A 22,603-nucleotide genomic window follows, 5' to 3' on the forward strand; every position below is an offset into this window, starting at 1 on the left:
CAAAAGGGTCGTCAACATATTAATAAACATCTTTCAATTATCCTGTGCCTTTGTTTCCCAAGGATCGTAGAACAATAGTGGAACTGCAATACTAGGACAGATACAATAGCTAATCAGCAGCCATTCAACAAACATTATAGTATAGTATTATAGTAACATTAGTGTATCTTGACTTCAGCAAAGAATATGACAGTATCTCACACCATCCTTAAAAATGAAAAAATGACCAAGTATGGAATGGACAAGGCAACTGTTAGGTGGATACATAACTGGCATAGTGATCGGACCCAAAGAGTGGTCATAAATGGTTGCACATCCAGTTGGAAGAATGTCTCAAGTGGGGTACCACAGGGTTCTGTCCTGGGCCCTGTATTGTTCAACATCTTTATCAATGATTTAGGTCGGGGTCACACTGGCGACTAAAACGGACGAGTGCAATGCGATAAAAAAAAAATCACATTGCACTCGGACCAATGTTAAACTATGGGGCAGCTCCCAGCAGCCAATTTTTTTTGTCTGCCGTTTTCCTCAGTCTGAGACAATCGCAGCGTGCTACGATTATCACGGACACTCGGCCCACTTGCACCCATATAAGCCTATGGGGGCTAGTGAGACAACGCACATCACTCGGATATCATCTGAGTACTGTGCGTTAAACGCTGACCCCGGCAATGGAGGCGATGGAGAAATTAATTTCTCCGCCTCCTCCGCAGCTGTGCTCCGATCCGCTCTCTGCGAGAGGCTCGGAGCACAGACGCATGACACTCAGCTCCTGCTCGCAGCAGAGCAGGAGCTGAGGGTTATTAGCATATCGCATCCGATGCGCTCACATCAGATGCAATAAGCTAGTGTGACTCAAGCCTTAGATGATGGAATTGAGTGTACACTGATTAAGTTTGCTGATGACACCAAGCTAGGAGGAATAGCTAATACTAGAGAAGAGAGAGAGGATTCAGAAAAATCTAAATAAGCTGGAGCAGTTGGCAGCAACTAACAGAATGGTTTTTAACAATGAAAAATGCAAAGTACTACATTTGGGCAATAAAAATGAAAAAAGCATATACAGAATGGGAGGAATATGGCTAAGCAACACAACATGTGAAAAAGACTTGGGTATACTAATAGATCATAAACTGAACATGAGTCAACAGTGTGATGCAGCAGCAAAAAAAGGCAAATACAATTCTGGGATGTATTAACAGAAGCATACAGTCTAGATCACACAAACTCATTATTGCCCTCTACTCCTCTTTGGTTAGACCTCATCTGGAATACTGTGTCCAGTTTTGGGCACCACAAAAAAGACATAAAAAAACTGGAGCAAGTTCAGAGAAGTGTGCTTCTAAATGCTTATTTAGTTAAGACATAAAACCCTGTAATAGACAGGAAAAAACATACCTATTCAAAGTAACCCTCCACTCTGACACTTTAAATGCAAATATACCGTATTTTACGGACCATTTTGTACAGACCATTACCATTACGTTAGCCCATTGGGGGAATGGGGCTTGGCGATTGTGGTGTGGGGTGACAGGAGGCAGGGTTGCTGCTGCAGGAAGCCGGCAGCAGGAGAGGGGCAATGCTGTGGGCCCCGGGCTGGGAGGAGGGAGTGTCCCAGAGGTGCGGGGAACGGGCCCTGGTCTTCAAGAAAATATCGTCGCTGAGGCGTAAGTGGACTCCCCACCCTGCCTATTAATTTCCCAGTATTGGGCTTCAGGAAAATGGCCGCCAGAGACGGCACATGCACAGATTCCGATCTCTGCTATGTTGAGATCATGGCTCTGTGTGCCATGTCACGACTTCCCGGACTCCTTGTTTTTCTTTACTCTGTCGATAGTTCTTAATGACTGACTATATGCAGTCATTGTTGAGGAATAAATAAGGAGCCAATCAGATGCCTCACTGAGTGTATTGCACAAAGGATACTTATGTGCCTGGATTTATCAGCATTGATCACAACCAGAAATGGTCAATGTTGAGGATAGAGTTGTTGACCAAGGAATCTAAGATCCATTTGCAAAAACCAATCAGAGGCACTAAACAACCACAGATGGGAACTTGTTTCATACCTTGCGGTAAACGATTTGCACTAAACTATCAGAAGATTAAGTCAGGATGTCATTGTTCTTGGCAGTGTGAGTCCTCTTTACAAATGATGATCCACCACTAAAAAAACTATAATCTTTTGTGCTACTTGTCCACGATAACCTTTCAGTGTACAGTTGTGGCCAAAAGTATTGACACCCCTGCAATTCTGTCAGATGATTTTTCTTCCTGAAAATGATTGCAAACACAAATTCTTAGGTATCATTATCTTCATTTAATTTGTCTTAAATGAAAAAACACAAAAAGAATTGTCCTAAAGCCAAATTGGATATAATTCCACACCAAACCTAAAAAGGGGGTGGACAAAAGTATTGGCACTGTTTGAAAAATCATGTGATGCTTCTCTAATTTGTGTAATTAACAGCACCTGTAACTTACCTGTGTAACTTACCTGTGGCACCTAACAGGTGTTGGCAATAACTAAATCACACTTGCAGCCAGTTGACATGGATTAAAGTTGACTCAACCTCTGTCCTGTGTCCTTGTGTGTACCACATTGAGCATGGAGAAAAGAAAGAAGACCAAAGAACTATCTGAGGACTTGAGAAACCAAATTGTGTGGAAGCATGAGCAATCTCAAGACTACAAGTCCATCTCCAAAGACCTGAATGTTCCTGTGTCTACCGAGCGCAGTATCATCAAGAAGTTTAAAGCCCATGGCACTGTGGCTAACCTCCCTAGATGTAGACGGAAAAGAAAAATTGACAAGAGATTTCAACGCAAGATTGTGCGGATGTTGGATAAAGAACCTCGACTAACATCCAAACAAGTTCAAGCTTCCCTGCAGTCCGAGGGTACTACAGTGTCAACCCGTACTATCCGTCGGCGTCTGAATGAAAAGGGACTGTATGGTAGGAGACCCAGGAAGACCCCACTTCTTACCCTGAGACATAAAAAAGCCAGGCTGGAGTTTGCCACAACTTACCTGAAAAAGCCTAAAACGTTTTGGAAGAATGTTCTCTGGTCAGATGAGACAAAAGTAGAGCTTTTTGGGCAAAGGCATCAACATAGAGTTTACAGGAGAAAAAAAGAGGCATTCAAAGAAAAGAACACGGTCCCTACAGTCAAACATGGTGGAGGTTCCCTGATGTTTTGGGGTTGCTTTGCTGCCTCTGTTACTGGACTGCTTGACCGTGTGCATGGCATAATGAAGTCTGAAGACTACCAACAAATTTTGCAGCATAATGTAGGGCCCAGTGTGAGAAAGCTGGGTCTCCCTCAGAGTTCATGGTCTTCCAGCAGGACAATGACCCAAAACACACTTCAAAAAGCACTAGAAAATGGTTTGAGAGAAAGCACTGGAGACTTCTAAGGTGGCCAGCAATGAGTCCAGACCTGAATCCCATAGAACACCTGTGGAGAGATCTAAAAATGGCAGTTTGGAGAAGGCACCCTTCAAATATCAGGGACCTGGCGCAGTTTGCCAAAGAAGAATGGTCTAAAAGTCCAGCAGAGCATTGTAAGAAACTCATTGATGGTTACCGAAAGCGGTTGGTCGCAGTTATTTTGGCTAAAGGTTTTGCAACCAAGTATTAGGCTGAGGGTGCTAATACTTTTGTCTGGCCCATTTTTGGAGTTTTGTGTGAAATGATCAATGTTTTCCTTTTTGCTTCATTCTTGTTTTCATTTTAGACAAATTAAATGAAGATAATACCAAAATATTTGTGTTTGCAATCATTTTCAGTAAGAAACGGAGTATTATCTGACAGAATTGCAGGGGTGTCAATACTTTTGGCCACAACTGTAGATCGTGAACAATTGTTTTATGCCTCCTCCCACTTCTGGCAGAAGATACCATCTTCAACCTGAAATGCCGGTGTCATACTGTCTATATAAGACCCAACAGCTCACAGTGCATGTCAGACCAAATGAGAATCGTGAGGACAAAAGAAAAGGCCAAGGAGCTCATTGACAAATTGTGGCAAGGCACAGATCTGGTCAAGGTTACAACCGAATTTCTGCAGTACTCAAGGTTCCTAAGAGCACAGTGGCCTCCATAATCCTTAAATGGAAGAAGTTTGGGACCAACAGAACTCTTCCTAGACCAGGCCGTCCAGCCAAACTGAGCAATATATGTACAGTGCCTTGCAAAAGTTTTCGGCTCCCTGGAACTTTTCAACCTTTTCCCCCATATCATGCTTCAAACATAAAGATACCAAATGTACATTTTTGGTGAAGAATCAACAAGTGTAACACAATTGTGAAGTTAAATGAAATGTATTGGTTATTTTAAATTTTTGTGGAAAATAGAAAAGTGGGGCGTGCAATATTATTCGGCCCCTTTAACTTAATACTTTGTGCCGCCACCTTTTGCTGCGATTACAGCTGCAAGTCCCTTTGGGTATGTCTCTCAGTTTTGTACATCGAAAGACTGAAATTCTTGCCCATTTTTCCTTGGCAAACAGCTCGAGCTCAGTGAAGTCTGATGGAGATCGTTTGTGAACAGCAGTTTTCAGCTCTTTCCACAGATTCTCGATTGGATTGAGGTCTGGACTTTAACTTGGCCCTTCTAACACCTGGATATGTTTTTTTGAACCATAGCATTGTAGATTTAGCTTTAGGTTTGGGATCATTGTCTTGTTGGAAGACAATTCTCCATCCCAGTCTCAGGTCTTTTGCAAACTCCAACTGGTTTTCTTCAAGAATGGTCCTGTATTTGGCTCCAACCATCTTCCCATCAATTTTATCCATCTTCCCTTTCCCTGCTGAAGAAAAGCAGGCCCAAATCGTGATGCTGCCACCACCATGATTGACAGTGGGGATAGTGTTTTCAGGTTGGTGAGCTGTGTTGCCTTTACGCCAAACATATCTTTTGGCATTGTTGCCAAAAAGTTCAATTTTGGTTTCATCTGACCAGACCTTATTCCACATGTTTGGTGTGTCTCCCAGGTGGCTTGTTGCAAACTTTAAACGACACTTTTTATGGATATCTTTGAGAAGTGGCTTTCTTCTTGCCACTCTTCCATAAGGGTCAGATTTGCTTGTCTTGGTAGATTTGCAGTGGTATGATAATTATTCCATTTCAATATGATCGCTTGCACAGTGCTCCTTGGGATGTTTAACCCCTTTCTGACATCTGACGTACTATCCTGTCGAGGTGGGGTGGGCCCATATGACCACCGACGGGATAGTACGTCATCACCGATCAGCGGCGCTCACGGGGGGAGCGCGGCCGATCGCGGCCGGGTGTCAGCTGCATATCGCAGCTGACATCCGGCACTATGTGCCAGTAGCGGTCACGGACCGCCCCCGGCACATTAACCCCCGGCACACCGCGATCAAACATGATCGCGGTGTACCGGCGGTATAGGGAAGCATCGCGCAGGGAGGGGGCTCCCTGCGGGCTTCCCTGAGACCCCCGGAGCAACGCGATGTGATCGCGTTGCTCCGAGGGTCTCCTACCTCCCTCCTCGCCGCAGGTCTTGGATCCAAGATGGCCGCGGCATCCGGGTCCTGCAGGGAGGGAGGTGGCTTACCGAGTGTCTGCTCAGAGCAGACACTTGGTAAGCCTGCAGCCCTGCACAGCAGATCGCAGATCTGGCAGACTGCTGTGCACACTGCCAGATCAATGATCTGTGATGTCCCCCCCTGGGACAAAGAAAAAAAGTTAAAAAAAATTCCCCACGTGTGTAAAAAAATAAATAAATAAATATCCTAAATAAAGAAAAAAAAAAATATTATTCCCATAAATACATTTCTTTAGCTAAATAAAATTAAAAAAACAATAAAAGTACACATATTTAGTATCGCCGCGTCCGTAACGAACCAACCTATAAAACTGCCCCACTAGTTAACCCCTTCAGTAAACACCGTAAGAAAAAAAAGAGGCAAAAAACAACGCTTTATTATCATACCGCCGAACAAAAAGTGGAATAACACGCGATCAAAAAGACTGATATAAATAACCATGGTACCGCTGAAAACATCATCTTGTCCCGCAAAAAACGAGCCGCCATACAGCATCATCAGCAAAAAAATAAAAAAGTTATAGAATAAAGCGATACCAAAATAATTATTTTTTCTATAAAATAGTTTTTATCGTATAAAAGCGCCAAAACATAAAAAAATTGATATAAATGAGATATCGCTGTAATCGTACTGACCCGACGAATAAAACTGCTTTATCAATTTTACCAAACGCGGAATGGTATAAACGCCTCCCCAAAAGAATTCATGAATAGCTGGTTTTTGATCACTCTGCCTCACACAAATCGGAATAAAAAGCGATCAAAAAATGTCACGTGTCCGAAAATGTTACCAATAAAAACGTCAACTCGTCCCACAAAAAACAAGATCTCACATGACTCTGTGGACTCAAATATGGAAAAATTACAGCTCTCAAAATGCGTCTTTCAGTGTGTGACAGCTGCCAATCATAAAAAATCCGCTAAATAACCCGCTATAAAAGTAAATCAAACCCCCCGTCATCACCCCCTTAGTTAGGGAAAAATAAAAAAATTAAAAAATGTATTTATTTCCATTTTCCGGTTAGGGTTAGGGCTAGAGTTAGGACTAGAGTTAGGGCAAGGGTTAGGGTTGGGGCTAGGGTTGGGGCTAGGGTTGGGGCTAGGGTTGGGGCTAGGGTTGGGGCTAGGGTTGGGGCTAGGGTTGGGGTTAGGGTTGGGGCTAGGGTTAGGGCTAGGGTTAGGGCTAGAGTTACGGCTAGTGTTAGGGCTAGTGATAGGGTTAGGGCTAGGGTTGGGGCTACAGTTAGGGTTGGGGCTAAAGATAGGGTTAGGGTTTGGATTACATTTACGGTTGGGAATAGGGTTGGGTGTGTCTGGGTTAGAGGAGTGGTTAGGGTTACTGTTGGGATTAGGGTAAGGGGTGTGTTTTGATTAGGGTTTCAGTTATAATTGGGGGGTTTCCACTGTTTAGGCACATCAGGGGCTCTCCAAACGGGACATGGCATCCGATCTGAATTCCAGCCAATTCTGCGTTGAAAAAGGAAAACAGTGCTCCTTCCCTTCAGAGCTCTCCCGTGTGCCCAAACAGGGGTTTACCCCAACATATGGGGTATCAGCGTACTCAGGACAAATTGGACATCATCTTTTGGGGTCCAATTTATCCTGATACCCTTGTGAAAATACAAAACTGGGGGCTAAAAAATCATTTTTGTGAAAAAAAAAAAAAAAAGAATTTTTATTTTCACGGCTCTGCGTTATAAACTGTAGTGAAACACTTGGGGGTTCAAAGTTCTCACAACACATCTAGATAAGTTCCTTGGGGGGTCTAGTTTCCAATATGGGGTCACTTGTGGGGGGTTTGTACTGTTTGGGTACATCAGGGGCTCTGCAAATGCAACGTGACGCCTGCAGACCAATCCATTTAAGTCTGCATTCCAAATGGCGCTCCTTCCCTTCCGAGCTCTGTCATGTGCCCAAACAGTGGTTCCCCCCCACATATGGGGTATCAGCGTACTCAGGACAAATTGGACAACAATGTTTGGGGTCCAATTTATCCTGATACCCTTGTGAAAATACAAAACTGGGCGCTAAAAATCATTTTTGTGAAAAAAAAAAGGAATTTTTATTTTCACGGCTCTGCGTTATAAACTGTAGTGAAACACTTGGGGGTTCAAAGCTATCAAAACACATCTAGATAAGTTCCTTAGGGGGTCTACTTTCCAAAATGGTGTCACTTGTGGGGGTGTTTAATGTTTAGGCACATCAGGGGCTCTCCAAACGCAACATGGCATCCCATCTTAATTCCAGTCAATTTTGCATTGAAAAGTAAAATAGCGCTCCTTCCCTTCCGAGCTCTGCTATGCGCCCAAACAGTGGTTTACCCCCACAAATGGGGTATCAGTGTACTCAGGACAAATTGCACAACAATTTTTGGGGTCCAATTTCTTCTCTTACCCTTGGGAAAATAAAAAATTGGGGGCTAAAAGATCATTTTTGTGAAAAAATGATTTTTTATTTTTACGGCTCTGCATTATAAACTTCTGTGAAGCACTTGTTGGGTCAAAGTGCTCACCACACATCTAGATAAGATCCTTAGGGGGTCTGCTTTCCAAAATGGTGTCACTTGTGGGGGGTTTCAATGTTTAGGCACATCAGGGGCTCTCCAAATGCAACATGGCGTCCCATCTCAATTCCAGTTAATTTTGCATTGAAAAGTCAAATGGCGCTCCTTTCCTTCCGAGCTCTGCCATGCGCCCAAACAGTGGTTTACCCCCACATATGGGGTATCAGCGTACTCAGGACAAATTGTACAACAAATTTTGGGGTCTATTTTCTCCTGTTACCCTTGGTAAAATAAAACAAATTGGAGCTGAAATAAATTTTGTGTGAAAAAAAGTGAAATGTTTATTTTTATTTAAACATTCCAAAAATTCCTGTGAAACACCTGAAGGGTTAATAAACTTCTTGAAAGTGGTTTTGAGTACCTTAAGGGGTGCAGTTTTTAGAATGGTGTCACACTTGGGTATTTTCTATCATATAGACCCCTCAAAATGACTTCAAATGAGATGTGGTCCCTAAAAAAAAAAAAAATGGTGTTGTAAAAATGAGAAATTGCTGGTCAACTTTTAACCCTTATAACTCCGTCACAAAAAAAAATTTTGGTTCCAAAATTGTGCTGATGTAAAGTAGACATGTGGGAAATGTTACTTATTAAGTATTTTGCGTGACATATGTCTGTGATTTAAGGGCATAAAAATTCAAAGTTGGAAAATTGCGAAATTTTCAAAATTTTCGCCAAATATTCGTTTTTTCACAAATAAATGCAAGTTATATCGAAGAAATTTTACCACTATCATGAAGTACAATATGTCACGAGAAAACAATGTCAGAATCGCCAAGATCCGTTGAAGCATTCCAGAGTTATAACCTCATAAAGGGACAGTGGTCAGAATTGTAAAAATTGGCCCGGTCATTAACGTGCAAACCACCCTTGGGGGTGAAGGGGTTAAAGTTTTGGAAATCATTTTGTATCCAAATCCGGCTTTAAACTTCTCCACAACAGTATAATGGACCTGCCTGTTGTGTTTCTTGGTCTTCATGATACTCTCTGTGCTTCAAACAGAACCCTGAGTGTTGTGAATTCCGCTCTTGTGCTCCCTCCGGTGGTTGTAAGTGGCACTTTTGTGAGTTCTGCTCTTGGGCTCCCTCCGGTGGTTTTAAGTGGTACTGCTGCTCCTTGGATTTAGTAGTCAGCAGCTGCTTCCACTGATTGTCTTTCTTGCTCGGCTATTTAGCCTGGTTCTATCCTTCAGCCTGTGCCAGTTGTCAGTGGTTCCTGGTTGGATTCACATCTCTGCTTGGATTTCCCTGATATTCTGACCAGTTCAGCAAAGATAAGTCCTTGCTTTGTTCTTTTGCAGTCCACTTGTTGTGGACTTCATCTTTCTGCACTTTCTATGTTTTTTCTAGCCCAGCTTGTCAGTATGGATTTATTCAGTTAAGCTGGAAGCTCTGGGAAGCAGATTTACCCTCCACACCTTTAGTCAGGTGTGGAGATTTTTGTAAACTCTGTGGTGGATTTTTCTAGTTTTTAATACTGACCGCACAGTATTCTGTCCTGTTCTATCTATCTAGCTAGACTGGCCTCCTTTGCTACATCCTGGTTTCATTCTGCGTATGTCATTTCCCTCTCCACTCACAGTCAATATTTGTGGAAGGCTGACCTATCCTTTGTGGATTTTCTCTGAGGCAAGATAACTTTCCTGTTTCTATCTTTAGGGGTACTTAGTCCTCCGGCTGTGAAGAGGTGTCTAGGGAGTGACAGGAACATCCCACGGCTACTTCTAGTGTTGTGTTAAGCTCAGGAACTGCGGTCTGTACAGGTAGCACCTCCTCCAGAGCACGTCCCATGTTGCTCCTAAACCACCAGCTCATTACAGTACAACTGGCCAAAAAGCATTAAATGCATCTCAAAAGAAGGAAAAGGAAGTTCTGAGCCATTTTTTTTTTCTGCAGTCTGTTTTGTCTTTTTTTTCCTCTTAATCTCTGGGTGGTTCAGGATTTTGGCGCTGGCATGGATGTTCAGGGTTTGTTTTCTCATGTGGATCAACTTGCTGCAAGAGTACAGAGTATCCAAGATTATGTTGTCCAGACTCCGGCTTTAGAGCCTAGAATTCCAACCCCTGACTTGTTTTTTGGGGACAGATCCAAGTTTTTGAACTTTAAAAATAACTGCAAATTGTTTTTTGCCTTGAAACCCCGTTCCTCTGGTGATTCCATTCAGCAGGTTAAAATTGCCATCTCTCTGCTGCGTGGTGACCCTCAGGACTGGGCATTCTCCCTTGAATCAGGGGATCCGGCATTGCTTAATGTAGACGCATTTTTTCAAGCACTCAGATTATTGTATGATGAACCTAATTCTGTGGATCATGCAGAAAAAACCTTGTTGGCCCTGTGTCAGGGTCAGGAAGCGGCAGAAATATACTGCCAGAAATTTAGAAAATGGTCTGTGCTCACTAAATGGAATGAGGAGGCTCTGGCAGCAATTTTCAGAAAGGGTCTTTCTGAAGCCCTTAAAGATGTTATGGTGGGGTTCCCCACGCCTGCTGGTTTGAGCGAATCTATGTCTCTAGCCATTCAGATTGATCGGCGCCTGCACGAGCGCAAAGTTGTGCACCATATGGCAGTATCCTCTGAGCAGAGTCCTGAGCCTATGCAATGTGATAGGATTTTGACTAGAGCAGAACGGCAGGGCTTCAGACGCCAGAATAGGCTGTGTTTTTACTGTGGTGATTCTGCTCATGTTATTTCTGATTGCCATAAGTGTACTAAGAGAGTCGCTAGGTCTGTTACCATCAGTACTGTACAGCCTAAATTTCTCTTATCTGTGACCTTGATTTGCTCATTATCATCCTTTTCTGTCATGGCATTTGTGGATTAAGGCGCTGCCCTGAACTTGATGGTCTTGGAATTTGCCAGGCGCTGTGGTTTTTCCTTGCAGCCTTTGCAGAGCCCTATTCCTTTGAGGGGCATTGATGCTACACCGTTGGCCAAGGATAAACCTCAGTATTGGACTCAGCTGACCATGTGCATGGCTCCAGCACATCAGGAAGATTGTCGTTTTCTGGTGTTGCATAATTTGCATGATGTTGTACTGGGTTTTCCATGGTTCCCATGGACATAATCCGGTGCTGGATTGGAAATCTATGTCTGTGACTAGTTGGGGTTGCCAAGGGGTACATAGTGACGTTCCTTTGATGTCAATTTCCTCTTCCCCCTCTTCTGAAGTTCCTGAGTTTTTGTCGGATTTCCAGGATGTATTTGATGAGCCCAAGTCCAGTTCCCTTCCTCCACATAGGGACTGTGATTGTGCTATTAACTTGATTCCTGGCTGTAAGTTCCCTAAGGGCCGACATTTCAATCTGTCTGTGCCAGAGCATGCCGCCATGCGGAGTTATGTTAAGGAGTCTTTGGAGAAGGCGCATATTCGGCCGTCTTCGTCACCATTGGGAGCTGGATTCTTTTTTGTTGCCAAGAAGGATGGCTCCTTGAGACCCTGTATTGATTATCGCCTTCTTAATAAGATCACGGTCAAATTCCAATACCCTTTACCTTTGCTTTCTGATTTGTTTGCTCGGATCAAGGGGGCTAGTTGGTTTACTAAGATTGACCTTCGAGGGGCACATAATCTTGTTCGTATTAAACAGGGTGACAAATGGAAAACTGCATTTAATACGCCCGAAGGCCATTTTGAATATCTTGTGATGCCTTTCGGGCTCTCTAATGCTCCTTCTGTATTTCAGTCCTTCATGCATGATATTTTCCGCAATTATCTTGATAAATTCATGATTGTGTATTTGGATGATATTTTGATTTTTTCCGATGATTGGGAGTCTCATGTGAAGCAGGTCAGGATGGTATTCCAGATCCTTCGTGATAATGCTTTATTTGTGAAGGGGTCTAAGTGCCTATTTGGAGTTCAGAAGGTCTCTTTTTTGGGTTTTATTTTTTCTCCCTCGTCTATAGAAATGGATCCTGTTAAGGTCCAAGCCATTCATGACTGGATTCAACCCACATCTGTGAAGAGTCTTCAGAAATTTTTGGGCTTTGCTAATTTTTTTCGCCGTTTCATTGCCAACTTTTCCAGTGTGGTTAAGCCCCTGACCGATTTGACGAAGAAAGGCGCTGATGTGATGAATTGGTCCTCTGTGGCTGTTGAGGCCTTTCAGGAGCTTGAACGCCGATTTACTTCTGCCCCTGTGTTGCGTCAGCTGGATGTTTCTCTTCCTTTTCAGGTTGAGGTTGACGCTTCTGAGATTGGGGCAGGGGCCGTTTTGTCTCAGAGGAGTTCTGATGGTTCTTTGATGAAACCATGTGCCTTTTTTTCCAGAAAGTTTTCGCCTGCGGAGCGCAATTATGATGTCGGCAATCCGGAGTTGTTGGCCATGAAGTGGGCATTTGAGGAGTGGCGACATTGGCTTGAGGGAGCCAAGCACCGCGTTGTGGTCTTGACCGATCATAAGAATCTGATTACCTCGAGTCGGCTGAACCCTAGACAGGCTCGATGGTCCCTGTTTTTCTCCCGTTTTGATTTTGTGGTCTCGTATCTTCCGGGATCTAAGAATATTAAGGCTGATGCCCTCTCTAGGAGTTTTTTGCCTGATTCTCCTGGAGTCCTTGAGCCGGTTGGCATTCTTAAGGAAGGGGTGATTCTTTCTGCCGTCTCCCCTGATTTACGGCGGGTGCTTCAGGAATTTCAGGCTGATAAACCTGACCGCTGTCCTGTGGGGAAGCTGTTTGTTCCTGATAGATGGACAAGTAAGGTAATTTCTGAGGTTCATTGTTCGGTGTTGGCTGGTCATCCTGGGATTTTTGGTACCAGAGATTTGGTTGCTAGGTCCTTTTGGTGGCCTTCCTTGTCGCGGGATGTGCATTCTTTTGTGCAGTCCTGTGGGGCTTGTGCCCGGGCCAAGCCTTGCTGTTCCCGCGCTAGTGGGTTGCTTTTGCCTTTGCCAGTCCCTGAGAGGCCCTGGACGCATATTTCCATGGATTTTATTTCGGATCTTCCTGTTTCCCAGAAGATGTCTGTTATCTGGGTGGTTTGTGACCGGTTCTCTAAAATGGTCCATTTGTTACCTTTGCCTAAATTGCCTTCCTCCTCTGATTTGGTTCCATTGTTTTTTCAGCATGTGGTTCGTTTGCATGGCATTCCGGAGAATATTGTGTCTGACAGAGGTTCCCAGTTTGTTTCTAGGTTTTGGTGGGCCTTTTGTGCTAGGATGGGCATTGATTTGTCTTTTTCTTCGGCGTTTCATCCTCAGACAAATGGCCAAACTGAGCGAACTAATCAGACCTTGGAAACCTATTTGAGATGCTTTGTGTCTGCTGACCAGGATGATTGGGTGGCTTTCTTGCCGTTGGCCGAGTTTGCCCTTAATAATCGGGCTAGTTCGGCTACTTTGGTTTCGTCTTTCTTTTGTAATTTTAGTTTTCATCCTCATTTTTCTTCGGGGCAGGTTGAGCCTTCTGATTGTCCTGGTGTGGATTCTGTAATGGACAGGTTACAACAGATTTGGACTCATGTGGTAGACAATTTGACGTTGTCTCAGGAAAAGGCTCAACGTTTTGCTAACCGCCGTCGGTGTGTTGGTCCCCGGCTTCGGGTGGGGGATTTAGTCTGGTTATCTTCTCGTCATGTTCCTATGAAGGTTTCTTCCCCTAAGTTCAAGCCTCGGTTTATTGGTCCTTATAAGATTTTTGAGATTATCAATCCGGTATCTTTTCGTTTGGCCCTTCCAGCCTCTTTTGCCATCCATAATGTTTTCCATAGATCTTTGTTGCGGAGATATGTGGTGCCCGTTGTTCCCTCTGTCGATCCTCCTGCCCCGGTGTTGGTTGATGGGGAGTTGGAATATGTGGTGGAGAAAATTTTGGATTCTCGTTTTTCGAGACGGAGGCTTCAGTATCTTGTCAAGTGGAAGGGTTATGGCCAGGATGATAATTCTTGGGTTGTTGCATCCGATGTCCATGCCGCCGATTTGGTTCGTGCTTTTCACTTGGCTCGTCCGGATCGACCTGGGGGCTCTGGTGAGGGTTCGGTGACCCCTCCTCAAGGTGGGGTACTGTTGTGAATTCCGCTCTTGGGCTCCCTCCGGTGGTTTTAAGCGGTACTGCTGCTCCTTGGATTTAGTAGTCAGCAGCTGCTTTCACTGTCTTTCTGGCTCGGCTATTTAGCCTGGTTCTATCCTTCAGCCTGTGCCAGTTGTCAATGGTTCCTGGTTGGATTCACATCTCTGCTTGGATTTCCCTGATATTCTGACCAGTTCAGCAAAGATAAGTCCTTGCTTTGTTCTTTTGCAGTCCACTTGTTGTGGACTTAATCTTTCTGCACTTTCTATGTTTTTTCTAGTCCAGCTTGTCAGTATGGATTTATTCAGTTAAGCTGGAAGCTCTGGGAAGCAGATTTACCCTCCACACCTTTAGTCAGGTGTGGAGATTTTTGTAAACTCTGTGGTGGATTTTTCTAGTTTTTAATACTGACAGTATTCTGTCCTGTTCTATCTAGCTAGCTAGACTGGCCTCCTTTGCTACATCCGGGTTTCATTCTGCGTATGTCATTTCCCTCTCCACTCACAGTCAATATTTGTGGGAGGCTGTCCTATCCTTTGGGGATTTTCTCTGAGGCAAGATAGCTTTCCTGTTTCTATCTTTAGGGGTAGTTAGTCCTCTGGCTGTGAAGAGGTGTCTAGGGAGTGACAGGAACATCCCATGGCTACTTCTAGTGTTGTGTTAAGCTCAGGAACTGCGGTCTGTACAGGTACCACCTTCTCCAGAGCACGTCCCATGTTGCTCCTAAACCACCAGCTCATAACACCTGAGACTATCACAGAGCAGGTGCATTTATACGGAGACTTGATTACACACAGGTGGATTATATTTATCATCATTAGTCATTTAGGACAACATTGGATCATTCAGACATCCACAATGAACTTCTGGAGTGAGTTTGCTGCACTGAACGTAAAGAGGCCGAATAATATTGCACGCCCCACTTTTCAGTTTTTGAATTTCCAAAAAAATTTAAAATAACCAATAAATTTCTTTCAACTTCACAATTGTGTTCCACTTGTTGATTCTTCACCAAAAATTGACATTTGATGTCTTTATGTTTGAAGCATGATATGTGGGAAAAGGTTGGAAAGTTCCAGGGAGCCGAGTACTTTCGCAAGGCACTGTATATAGATCGACAGATAGATATAGATATACATTGCATACCTTTGGCATTCTAGCAGTTAATTTGCTGAGGTTATCTGGAGAAATTTCACTCCATGCTTCCAGAAGCACCTCCCACAAGTTGGTTTGGCTTGATGGCCACTTTTTTGCGTACCTACGGTCAAGCTGCTCCCACAACAGCTCAATGAGGTTGAGATCTGGTGATTGCGCTGGCCACTCCATTACAGATAGAATACCAGCTGCCTGTTTCTTCCCTAAATAGTTATTGCGTAATTTAGAGTTGTGCTTTGGTTCATTGTCCTGTTGTAGGATGAAATTTGCTCCAATTAAGCGCTGTCCACAGGGTATGGCATGGCGTTGCAAAATGGAGTGATAGCTTTCCTTATTCAAAATCCCTTTTACCTTGTACAAATCTCCCACTTTAGCAGCTCCAAAGCAACCCCAGACCATCACATTACCTCCACCATGTTTGACAGTTGGTGTCAGGCGCTCTTGCAGCATCTTTTCAGTTGTTCTGTGTCTGATAAATGTTCTTCTGTGTGATCCAAACACCTCAAACTTGAATTAGTCTGTCCATAACACTTTTTTCCAATCTTCTTCTGTCCAATGTCTGTGTTCTTTTGCCCATAGCAATCTTTTCCTTTTACTAGCCAGTCTTAGATATGGCTTTTTCTTTGCCACTCTGCCCTGAAGGCCAGCATCCCGGAGTCACCTCTTCACTGTAGACGTTGCCACTGGCGTTTTGCGTGTACTATTTAATGAAGCTGCCAGTTGCGGACCTGTGAGGCCTCGGTTTCTCAAACTACAGACTCTAATGTACTTGTCTTGTTGCTCAGTTGTGCAGCGGGGCCTCCCACTTCTCTTTCTACTCTGGTTAGAGCCTGGTTGTGCTCTCCTCTTAAGGGAGTAGTACACACCATTGTGGTAAATCTTCAGTTTCTTGGCAATTTCTTACATGGAATGCCTTCATTTCTAAGAACAAGAATAGACTGTCGAGTTTCACATGAAAGTTCCTTTTCTCTGGCCATTTTGAGAGTTTAATGGAACCAACAAATGCTAATGCTCCAGATTCTCAACTAGCTCAAAGGAAGGTCAGATTTGTTGGTTCTCTGTTGTGAAATTGGATTTTGGGCTCCCCCGGTGGCCACTGGTGGAATTGAACTGGTGTGCATCATCCCCTCTGTTCACCTGTTCCCATCAGGATGTGGGAGTCGCTATTTAGCCTTGCTCCTCTGTCACTTCCATGCCGGTCAACATTGTAATCAGAAGCCTTTCTGTGCATGTTCCTGCTGCTAGACAACTTCCAGCTAAGTTGGACTTTAGTCCTTGTTTGTTTTTGCATTTTGTTCCAGTTCACAGCTGTAGTTTCGTTTCTGTGTCTGGAAAGCTCTTGTGATCTGAAATTGCCACTCTGATGTTATGAGTTAATACTAGAGTCTTAAAGTAATTTCAGGATGGAGTTTTGATAGGGTTTTCAGCTGACCATGAAAGTGTCCTTTCTGTCTTCCTGCTATCTAGTAAGCGGACCTCAATTTTGCTAAACCTATTTTCATACTACGTTTGTCATTTCATCTAAAATCACCGCCAATATATGTGGGGGCCTCTGTCTGCCTTTCGGGGAAATTTCTCTAGAGGTGAGCCAGGACTATATTTTCCTCTGCCAGGATTAGTTAGTCCTCCGGCCGGCGCTGGGCGTCTAGGGATAAAACGCAGGCAACGCTACCCGGCTACTGTTAGTTGTGCGGCAGGTTTAGTTCATGGTCAGTTTAGTTTCCATCCTTCCAAGAGCTAGTTCTTATGTTTTCTGGGCTATTTTCTCTTGCCATTGAGAACCATAACAGTTTGACCGGCCCAAAAAGGGTTAAATTAATTGACAGAGAAAGGAGAGAAAAGAGAAGTCTGCTGAAGATTTTTTTTTTTTTTTTTTCCCTTCAGTTCTGAGTGTGCTTGTAATTGAAACTCTTGCAAGTCTGCCTATATTGCAGCCTTCCTCTCTCTCTCTCCTTCTAACCCTGGAATGGCTCTGTGTTCACCTGTTTAAAATGGATTTTCAGAGTTTAGCTGCAGGTTTGAATAATCTCACCACGAAAGTTCAAAATTTACAAGATTTTGTTGTTCAGGTTCCTATATCTGAACCTAGAATTCCTTTGCCTGAATTTTTCTCGGGGAATAGATCTTGCTTTCAAAATTTCAAAAATAATTGCAAGTTGTTTTTGTCCCTGAAATCTCGCTCTGCTGGAGATCCTGCTCAGCAGGTCAGGATTGTGATTTCCTTGCTCCGGGGCGACCCTCAGGATTGGGCTTTTGCATTGGCTCCAGGGGATCCTGCGTTGCTCAATGTGGATGCGTTTTTTCTGGCCTTGGGGTTGCTTTATGAGGAACCCCAGTTAGAACTTCAGGCGGAAAAGGCCTTGATGTCCCTATCTCAGGGGCAAGACGAAGCTGAAATATACTGCCAGAAATTTCGTAAATGGGCTGTGCTTACTCAGTGGAATGAGTGCGCCCTGGCGGCGAATTTCAGAGAGGGTCTCTCTGACGCCATTAAGGATGTTATGGTGGGGTTCCCTGTGTCTGCGGGTCTGAATGAGTCCATGACAATGGCTATCCAGATCGATAGGCGTCTGCGGGAGCGCAAACCTGTGCACCATTTGGCGGTGTCTACTGAGAAGTCGCCAGAGAATATGCAATGTGATAGAATTCTGTCCAGAAGTGAATGGCAGAATTTTAGACGGAAAAATGGGTTGTGCTTCTATTGCGGTGATTCAACTCATGTTATATCAGCATGCTCTAAGCGTACTAAGAAGCTTGATAAGTCTGTTTCAATTGGCACTTTACAGTCTAAGTTTATTCTATCTGTGACCCTGATTTGTTCTTTATCATCTATTACCGCGGATGCCTATGTCGACTCTGGCGCCGCTTTGAGTCTTATGGATTGGTCCTTTGCCAAACGCTGTGGGTATGATTTGGAGCCTCTTGAAACTCCTATACCCCTGAAGGGGATTGACTCCACCCCATTGGCTAGCAATAAACCACAATACTGGACACAAGTAACTATGCGGATTAATCCGGATCATCAGGAGATTATTCGCTTTCTTGTGCTGTATAACCTACATGATGTGTTGGTGCTTGGATTGCCATGGCTGCAATCTCATAACCCAGTCCTTGACTGGAAAGCTATGTCTGTGTTAAGCTGGGGATGTAAGGGGACGCATGGGGACGTACCTGTGGTTTCCATTTCATCATCTATTCCCTCTGAGATTCCTGAATTCTTGACTGAATATCGTGACGTTTTTGAAGAACCTAAGCTTGGTTCATTACCTCCGCACCTGGAGTGCGATTGTGCCATAGATTTGATTCCGGGTAGTAAATACCCTAAGGGTCGTTTATTTAATTTGTCTGTGCCTGAACATGCTGCTATGCGAGAATATATAAAGGAGTCCTTGGAAAAGGGACATATTCGTCCTTCGTCATCTCCCTTAGGAGCCGGTTTTTTCTTTGTGGCTAAGAAAGATGGCTCTTTGAGGCCGTGTATTGATTATCGGCTTTTGAATAAAATCACGGTTAAATATCAATATCCGTTGCCACTGCTGACTGATTTGTTTGCTCGCATAAAGGGGGCCAAGTGGTTCTCTAAGATAGATCTCCGTGGGGCGTATAATTTGGTGCGAATTAAGCAGGGGGATGAGTGGAAAACCGCATTTAATACGCCCGAGGGCCACTTTGAGTATTTGGTGATGCCTTTTGGTCTTTCTAATGCACCTTCGGTCTTTCAGTCCTTCATGCATGACATTTTCCGTGATTATTTGGATAAATTTATGATTGTGTATCTGGATGATATTTTGATTTTTTCGGATGACTGGGACTCTCATGTCCAGCAGGTCAGGAGGGTTTTTCAGGTTTTGCGGTCTAATTCCTTGTGTGTGAAGGGTTCTAAGTGCGTTTTTGGGGTTCAAAAGATTTCCTTTTTGGGATATATTTTTTCCCCCTCTTCCATCGAGATGGATCCTGTCAAGGTTCAGGCTATTTGTGATTGGACGCAACCCTCTTCTCTTAAGAGTCTTCAGAAATTTTTGGGCTTTGCTAACTTTTATCGTCGATTTATTGCTGGTTTTTCTGATGTTGTTAAACCATTGACTGATTTGACTAAGAAGGGTGCTGATGTTGCTGATTGGTCCCCTGCTGCTGTGGAGGCCTTTCGGGAGCTTAAGCGCCGCTTTTCTTCCGCCCCTGTGTTGCGTCAGCCTGATGTTGCTCTTCCTTTTCAGGTTGAGGCCGACTCTTCTGAAATCGGAGCTGGGGCGGTTTTGTCGCAGAGAAGTTCCGATTGCTCCGTGATGAGACCTTGTGCTTTTTTCTCGCGTAAATTTTCGCCCGCCGAGCGGAATTATGATGTTGGGAATCGTGGGCTTTTGAGGAGTGGCGTCATTGGCTTGAGGGGGCTAGACATCAGGTGGTGGTATTGACTGACCACAAAAATCTAATTTATCTTGAGTCCGCCAGACGCCTGAATCCTAGACAGGCGCGCTGGTCGTTGTTTTTCTCTCGGTTTAATTTTGTGGTGTCCTACCTGCCGGGTTCTAAGAATGTTAAGGCGGATGCCCTTTCTAGGAGTTTTGAGCCTGACTCCCCTGGTAATTCTGAACCTACAGGTATCCTTAAGGATGGAGTGATATTGTCTGCCGTTTCTCCAGACCTGCGGCGGGCCTTGCAGGAGTTTCAGGCGGATAGACCTGATTGTTGCCCACCTGGTAGACTGTTTGTTCCTGATGATTGGACCAGTAAAGTCATTTCTGAGGTTCATTCTTCTGCGTTGGCAGGTCATCCTGGAATCTTTGGTACTAGGGATTTGGTGGCAAGGTCCTTCTGGTGGCCTTCCCTGTCTCGAGATGTGCGAGGCTTCGTGCAGTCTTGTGACGTTTGTGCTCGGGCCAAGCCTTGTTGTTCTCGGGCTAGTGGATTGTTGTTGCCCTTGCCTATCCCGAAGAGGCCCTGGACGCACATCTCGATGGATTTTATTTCGGATCTTCCTGTTTCTCAGAAGATGTCTGTCATTTGGGTGGTGTGTGATCATTTCTCTAAGATGGTCCATTTGGTTCCCCTGCCTAAGTTACCTTCTTCTTCCGAGTTGGTTCCTCTGTTTTTTCAAAATGTGGTCCGTTTGCATGGTATTCCGGAGAATATCGTTTCTGACAGAGGTACCCAATTCGTGTCTAGATTTTGGCGAGCATTCTGTGCTAGGATGGGCATAGATTTGTCTTTCTCGTCTGCTTTCCATCCTCAGACTAATGGCCAGACCGAGCGGACGAATCAGACCTTGGAGACATATTTGAGGTGTTTTGTGTCTGCAGATCAGGATGATTGGGTTGCTTTTTTGCCTTTAGCGGAGTTTGCCCTCAATAATCGGGCCAGCTCTGCCACCTTGGTGTCTCCCTTTTTCTGTAATTCGGGGTTTCATCCTCGATTTTCTTCTGGTCAGGTGGAATCTTCAGATTGTCCTGGAGTGGATGCTGTGGTGCAGAGGTTGCATCAGATTTGGGGGCAGGTAGTGGACAATTTGAAGTTGTCCCAGGAGAAGACTCAGCTTTTTGCCAACCGCCGGCGTCGGGTTGGTCCTCGGCTTTGCGTTGGGGACTTGGTGTGGTTGTCTTCTCGTTTTGTCCCTCTGAGGGTTTCTTCTCCCAAGTTTAAGCCTCGGTTCATCGGCCCGTACAAGATATTGGAGATTCTTAACCCTGTGTCCTTCCGTTTGGACCTCCCTGCATCTTTTTCTATTCATAATGTTTTTCATCGGTCATTATTGCGCAGGTATGAGGTACCGGTTGTGCCTTCCGTTGAGCCTCCTGCTCCGGTGTTGGTTGAGGGCGAGTTGGAGTACGTTGTGGAAAAAATCTTGGACTCCCGTGTTTCCAGACGGAAACTCCAGTATCTGGTCAAATGGAAGGGATACGGTCAGGAGGATAATTCTTGGGTGACTGCCTCTGATGTTCATGCCTCCGATCTGGTCCGTGCCTTTCATAGGGCTCATCCTGATCGCCCTGGTGGTTCTGGTGAGGGTTCGGTGCCCCCTCCTTGAGGGGGGGGTACTGTTGTGAAATTGGATTTTGGGCTCCCCCGGTGGCCACTGGTGGAATTGAACTGGTGTGCATCATCCCCTCTGTTCACCTGTTCCCATCAGGATGTGGGAGTCGCTATTTAGCCTTGCTCCTCTGTCACTTCCATGCCGGTCAACATTGTAATCAGAAGCCTTTCTGTGCATGTTCCTGCTGCTAGACAACTTCCAGCTAAGTTGGACTTTAGTCCTTGTTTGTTTTTGCATTTTGTTCCAGTTCACAGCTGTAGTTTCGTTTCTGTGTCTGGAAAGCTCTTGTGATCTGAAATTGCCACTCTGATGTTATGAGTTAATACTAGAGTCTTAAAGTAATTTCAGGATGGAGTTTTGATAGGGTTTTCAGCTGACCATGAAAGTGTCCTTTCTGTCTTCCTGCTATCTAGTAAGCGGACCTCAATTTTGCTAAACCTATTTTCATACTACGTTTGTCATTTCATCTAAAATCACCGCCAATATATGTGGGGGCCTCTGTCTGCCTTTCGGGGAAATTTCTCTAGAGGTGAGCCAGGACTATATTTTCCTCTGCCAGGATTAGTTAGTCCTCCGGCCGGCGCTGGGCGTCTAGGGATAAAACGCAGGCAACGCTACCCGGCTACTGTTAGTTGTGCGGCAGGTTTAGTTCATGGTCAGTTTAGTTTCCATCCTTCCAAGAGCTAGTTCTTATGTTTTCTGGGCTATGTTCTCTTGCCATTGAGAACCATAACAGTTCTCTAATCAGCCAAACTGTTTTCAACTGTGCTAACATAGTTGCACAATGGTTTTCAAGGGTATTCTAACCATCCATTAGCCTTCTTACACAGAGTTAGCGAACACAAAGTACCATAAGAGCACTGGAATGATGGTTGTTGGAAATAGGCCTCTATACACCTATGAACATATTGCATTACAAACTAGACGCTTGCAGCTAGAATAGTCATTTACCACATTAACAATGTATAGAGTCTGTTTCTGAATCATTTAAGGTTAGCATCATTGGAAAAAACTGTGCTTTTCTTTCAAAAAATAAGGAAATTTCTAAGTGACCCTAAACTTTCGAATGGTAGTGTAGATAGACGGATAGATCATATATTAGTAAATGTGCTAACCCAGCAACCCTTACTTGCATATCCTAGAGGTGAAAGGTACTGTTGATGTATCTCTTGCATCTTGCTAAGGCGTGTGCACAGCGAATTGGTAATTTGCACATTTGTCTATCCAACTTAATTTGACAGCTGTAGTCTACATGCACAAGGCCAGTTGCTACCTGGCA

General features: G+C 44.3%; 1 protein-coding gene across 3 annotated transcripts in view; it reads left to right on the top strand.

Moving 5' to 3' along the window:
• FSCN1 (fascin actin-bundling protein 1) overlaps positions 1 to 22,603 on the top strand; it is a 167,396-nt gene that overhangs the window by 61,456 nt on the left and 83,337 nt on the right. The window lies entirely within an intron of this gene.

The sequence above is a fragment of the Ranitomeya variabilis genome, chromosome 7, assembly GCF_051348905.1.
Source record: "Ranitomeya variabilis isolate aRanVar5 chromosome 7, aRanVar5.hap1, whole genome shotgun sequence".
Classification (NCBI taxonomy): Eukaryota; Metazoa; Chordata; class Amphibia; order Anura; family Dendrobatidae; genus Ranitomeya; species Ranitomeya variabilis.